We start from the raw sequence: 6000 nt of genomic DNA on the forward strand, positions 1-6000 counted from the left end.
AAATGGTTTTCAATGGAAGCATACACCAAAAATATGCCAATTCCCTCTCAATGTTCCTCACTTTAAGATCTGTCTCCCAGAGCCAATTCTTTCACACATCTATTTTCACACGACTTTTCAAATATAGTGAGGGACTGTAGCACACACTGAACCATAAGCCACTGTGAGGAAAAAGAAGTCATCTTGATCTTCTGAAGCCATGTAGGTTTTGATTCCTTTACTTGGATTATTGTTGCATGGTCAGGATTTTTTCTTCTTCTGTTAAATACGGAGGTCCTGGACCCTGTAGAGACCCTTTGCTTCTCAGTCCTCATATTGCTGGTGTTTAAACGAATGCAGAAACCACAGGTGATCTCAAAAGGGAACCAAGAGGGAAGAGTGAGCTGTTTAGACTACTGTGTCCAGATTTCAAGTCCAGAAATGGATATTTTCTTGAGATTCTGTTTTGTGAGGGAGAAAAGGGAGGGCATTAGTGGAAAATATCCCTGAACTGAGTCCCAGTTCAACTGATGGGGTGGATTAATGGCTTGAGTTGGTTTTTAAAGAGGCATGCCAAATTCCCCCCTCCTTAATCCCGTGATACAAAGTCAGTTTACAGAGTGACCTGCCCCACTGACAGTATCAAATATTTTTTGCCAGCATTGAAAATTATGCAAGGGGATACTCTTGAGAAGAGTCTGGAACAGAGAAGGGGAAATCTATGAATCTTTCAGTCCTCCTTCATAGTCCTCAAAAGAGGAACAAAATTCCTCTTACAAAGTTGGGTGGTTTCTTTAGTGCTGAAAGCTCCAAAGAATTTACAACTTCCAGGTTTAAGTGTCACTCCTGGCAATTGTTTCAAGCTCCTTTAAGTTGCTTTTTCAAAGGAGGTGCCTCTCGTTGGCTGTCACAAGAACAGGTTTCCCTTAGAGCCTCAAACCATGATTCATCGTAAACATGCAAAGTGCTTTGCAGCGCATTTCACCCTTCCCTGAGCTAAAAGCTGATGCAGCCCAAAAAGGTTTGGCTTGCGGGGCACTGTGCCGAGTGCTCCCTGAAATCTGGGGTCAGTAAAGCATAAAGGTAAAGGGACCCCTGACCATTAGGTTCAGTCGTGGCCGACTCTGGGGTTGCGGCGCTCATCTCGCTTTATTGGCCAAGGCAGCCGGCGACAGCTTCCGGGTCATGTGGCCAGCATGACTAAGCCGCTTCTGGCGAACCAGAGCAGCGCACGGAAACGCCATTTACCTTCCTGCCAGAGCAGTACCTATTTGTCTACTTGCATTTTGACGTGCTTTCGAACTGCTAGGTTGGCAGGAGCAGGGACCGAACAACGGGAGCTCAACCCGTCGCGGGGATTCGAACCGCCGACCTTCTGATCGGCAAGCCCTAGGCTCTGTGGTTTAACTCACAGTGCCACCCGCGTCCCTACAGTAAAGCATAAGCCAGCTCAAATTCTCCCCCATCCCTGCACAATTCGAAAGGATAAAATCTGAAACAAACAAAAGCATCTGAAATCTTTCCAAATGTGGAATCTTGTTTAAAATCGTTTTTATTGGTTTTAGACAAGAGGAATATCAAACAAGAAAGAGACCAATGAAAAAGCCATAAATAAACGATATCAGGTTTTGTGTAAAATTACTGAATGAGTGAACACACTGGAGGGAAAGGGAAGGGGGATCACCTAGAACTTGGTGAGGAAATAAAGCCTGCTTAGTGTATATACTGGAGTTGGTGCTGGAGGAGACCCTTGAGAGTCCCATGGACTGCAAGAAGACCAAACCTATCCATTCTGAAGGAAATCAGCCCTGAGTGCTCACTGGGAGGATAGATCCTGAAGCTGATGCTCCAATACTTTGGCTACCTCAGAAGAAGAGAAGACTCCCTGGAAAAGACCCTGATGTTGGGAAAGATGGAGGGCACAAGGAGAAGGGGATGGCAGAGGATGCTACCAGCATGAGTCTGATCAAACTGCGGGAGGCAGTGGAAGACAGGAGTGCCTGGCGTGCTCTGGTCCATGGGGTCACGACCAAACGACTAAACAACAACAACAAAAGTGTATATACAGTACTCTCTCCAGAAAGAGGACTGTTTGGCACATGTTGCCTGCCAATTCATTGATAAACAAGATGAAGGAGAACCAAGCCACATCAAGCTTGTTAGGCTTGGCCAGTCCAAAGCCCCATTTGCACTACACATTTTAAAGCAGTACCACTTTAAACAATCATGGCTTCCCCCAAAGGCTCCTGGGAACATTCTGAGACCCCTATTTGCCTCACAGAGCTACAAATCTCAAAGTTCCCTGGGAATTCTGCAAGCTTTGGAGAAGAGAAGGGGCAAATTCCTTGCCCAAAAATTAGTGTAACCTTTGTAGGGCAGGTGAATGTAGCAAAACGTCTGATGATAGCTTAAAGATAAGGCTGCAAAAAGGTCTTCTTTCTCCAAATAAAATAAAAATCTTGCTGTCGCCTCAGACAGTGGCTTGGCAGCTCACAGCATGCCTGGTAAGCAATGGGAGGGATAATAATCAGATTATTGGAGGGCAAACCTATGTCAAGATCTGCTGGGATGAGCAGTTTAGGATGCAGAGAATTTGCAGCTCAACTGCCTGGTTCCTGGCTGAGCTGGCATTAACTTCCTGACATGCCGCTGTAACTTGCTTATTCTGGCCGAACCAGAAGCTGAAGCTGCCTGAACTAAGGCTGTGCAAGTCCCATAAAGGGGCATATTATTATTATTATTATTATTATTATTATTATTATTATTATACCTCGGGTTAAGTACTTAATTCATTCCAGAGGTCCGTTCTTAACCTGAAATTGTTCTTAACCTGAAGCACCACTTTAGCTAATGGGGCCTCCTGCTGCCGCTGGGCCGCCGGAACACGATTTCTGTTCTCATCCTGAAGCAAAGTTCTTAACCTGAAGCACTATTTCTGGGTTAGCGGAGTCTGTAACCTGAAGCATATGTAACCTGAAGCGTATGTAACCTGAGGTACCACTGTATTATTATTATTAAATAGGGTGCCCCTGTTTTCAGTGGAGAAATATCGGAGGGTATGGAACAGTAGCCCTGCTTTCAAACGGAGTTTGGATCTGGTGTAACTTTATGATGGCTTGATTTACAAACAACTTGCTTTATTGATTCTTGTGCATACTATTTCCCCCTTCACTGACTTCAGTGCCTTTTTGAGATTTTGGAGAAGAGACTTTCCCAGTTCCACATAAAGGCAGCAGAGATGAAGCGTGTGACATTTTGCCCACAAAACATGTACTATATATACCGCTACAGTTGTACCTTGGGTCCCGAATGCCCTGCAACTCAGACGTTTTGGCTCCCGGACATCGCAAACCCGGAAGCTAGTGTTTACGAAACGTTCTTTTGGAGCCCAAAGGTCTGACAGGGCTTCCACGGCTTCTGATTGGCTGCAGGAGCTTCCTGCAGCCAATCAGAAGACACAATTTGGTTTTAGAACGTTTTGGAACGGATTCCGTTCAACTTCCAAGGTATGACTGTACTTTCAGCATGCTCACAAAAGGCACTCATTCCTTCCATCCAATCTGCAGGGTCATAAATAAAAGAATTAGCCAACTCCACCCCCCACCCCCCAGACACATCACATGGGAAACTCTTGCTCCAAATCTGACACGGATGTCGCAAACGTATTCCGCAACTGTCCTTGAACAGGCCCTGCCAGAAATAGTTGCGTTGTTCCTTCCAGTTGGGAGTCAGTTACACCCAATCTTCTGCGAAGACCATCCCATAGGCTGGGTGGAATTTGTATTATTATTATTTAATAATATATCAAAATAAAGACAGGGGTTCCTCCCTCAGGGTTACAAGAACAGGAACAAAAGGGAAGGGCAGTGGAAAGGAAAAGTAGAAGAGGAATCCTCTGAATATTATGAGAGATAGACTAGTTGGAGCCAGATTGCTTTGAAGGGGAGATGGCCTTTCTGAAGCCACTAGTTCTCTGGCCAGTGATTGGGGCTGCGGCGTCCTTCCCCTCCCCTCAGCAGCCCCAGGACCAGTGGGAAACTGAACCAGATTTGTCTCTACAATGGAGAGAAAAGAATATGGTGGTCCTTAGGCTCTGTTCTGTATTTCTCTGTGTCCATATAGACTAGGAGCAGTCAGTTCCATGAAAAGTGCTTGGCAGAGACTGGATGGACAGTCCTTTCAATGTAAATCATCATCATCATCATCATCATCATCATCATCATCCCACCCATCTGGGCGCCTCCCAACAGAATATTAAAAACACGATAAAACATCAAACATTAAACACTTCCCTAAAGAGGGCTGCTTTTAGATGTCTTCTAAAAGCCAGGTAGTTCTTTATTTCCTTGACATCCGATGGGAGGGCGTTCCACAGGGCGGGCGGCACTACCGAGAAGGCCTTCTGCCTGGTTCTCTGTAACCTCACTTCTCACAGCGAGGGAACCTCCAGAAGGCCCTCGGAGATGGACCGGGCTGAACAATGGGGGTGGAGACGCACCTTCAGGTATACTGGGCTGCACTGGCGAAGCTAGCTGCTCTGCCACCTGTAGCAGCGTGCACCTGGGGGTTTGGCTAGCCATCTGTGGGGGCGGGGCTAGCAACCCAGGGGCGGAGCGAGCGTCCCAGGGGGTGCGCGTCTCAGGGGTGAGCTGCCTGGGATGAGCGTCCCAGGGGGTGGGGCAGCGATGTCACCCCCCTAAGGGATGACACCTGGGGCGGACCGCACCCACCTTGCTCTGCTGGGCCGAGGCTTTAGTCATCATAGAATCATAGAGTTGGAAGAGACCACAAGGGCCATCGAGTCCAACACCCTCCAAGCAGGAAACACCATCAGAGCACTCCTGACATATGGTTGTCAAGCCTCTGCTTAAAGACCTCCAAAGTAGGAGACTCCACCACACTCCTTGGCAGCAAATTCCACTGTAGAACAGCTCTTACTGTCAGGAGGTTCTTCCTAATGTTTAGGTGGAATCTTCTTTCTTGTAGTTTGGATCCATTGCTCCGTGTCCGCCTCTCTGGAGCAGCAGAAAACAACCTTTCTCCCTCCTCTATGTGACATCCTTTTATATATTTGAACATGGCTATCATATAGCCCCTTAACCTCCTCTTCTCCAGGCTAAACATGCCCAGCTCCCTTAGCCGTTCCTCATAAGGCATCGTTTCCAGGCCTTTGACCATTTTGGTTGCCCTCCTCTGAACAGTTTGTCAGTGTCCTTCTTGAACTGTGGTGCCCAGAACTGGACACAGTACTCCAGGTGAGGTCTGACCAGAGCAGAATACGGTGGCACTATTACTTCCCTTGATCTAGATGCTATACTCCTATTGATGAGGCCCAGAATTGCATTGGCTTTTTTAGCTGCCGCGTCACACTGTTGGCTCATGTCAAGTTTGTGGTCAACCAAGACTCCTAGATCCTTTTCACATGTACTGCTCTCAAGCCAGGTGTCACCCATCTTGTATTTGTGCCTCTCATTTTTTTTTGCCCAAGTGCAATACTTTACATTTCTCCCTGTTAAAATTCATCTTGTTTGTTTTTGCCCAGTTCAAGATGAAGGAGAAAGCAAATTGCTTGCTCCACAGCGATGAGGTTCGGGTGGGAAGAGAGGGACATGGGCTGGAGCTACACTCACCTTTTGAACATTGTTCTAAAACATCCGGACATTTGGCTTCTTTTCCTTTTTCACAAGGTGAAACTACCCAGTTTCTGGAATGGGATAGCTCTGCAGCACCCTCTGGTGTCACATTTTATTTTTTATTTTTTTCAATTTTTAAAATTAATTTTCCACATTTATAACAAATATAACATATAAAAGACACAAAACAAAACACATTACAGCACTAAAAGAAAAAAAGGAAGAAAAATAAAAACACTTGTTACTTCTAAAATCCAAATTAACTTTCATTGTTCCTCAAATCTCCTCTAACTGAATTTCATTGTGACACCTTTGTAGCAGTTCTCCAAGATCATCTTTCTAATACCAGCAACTCCTTCAATTAACTGTCTTCATCTCTTTTCTTATT

The sequence above is a fragment of the Podarcis vaucheri genome, assembly GCF_965113315.1.
Source record: "Podarcis vaucheri genome assembly, chromosome: 8".
NCBI classification, from domain to species: domain Eukaryota; kingdom Metazoa; phylum Chordata; class Lepidosauria; order Squamata; family Lacertidae; genus Podarcis; species Podarcis vaucheri.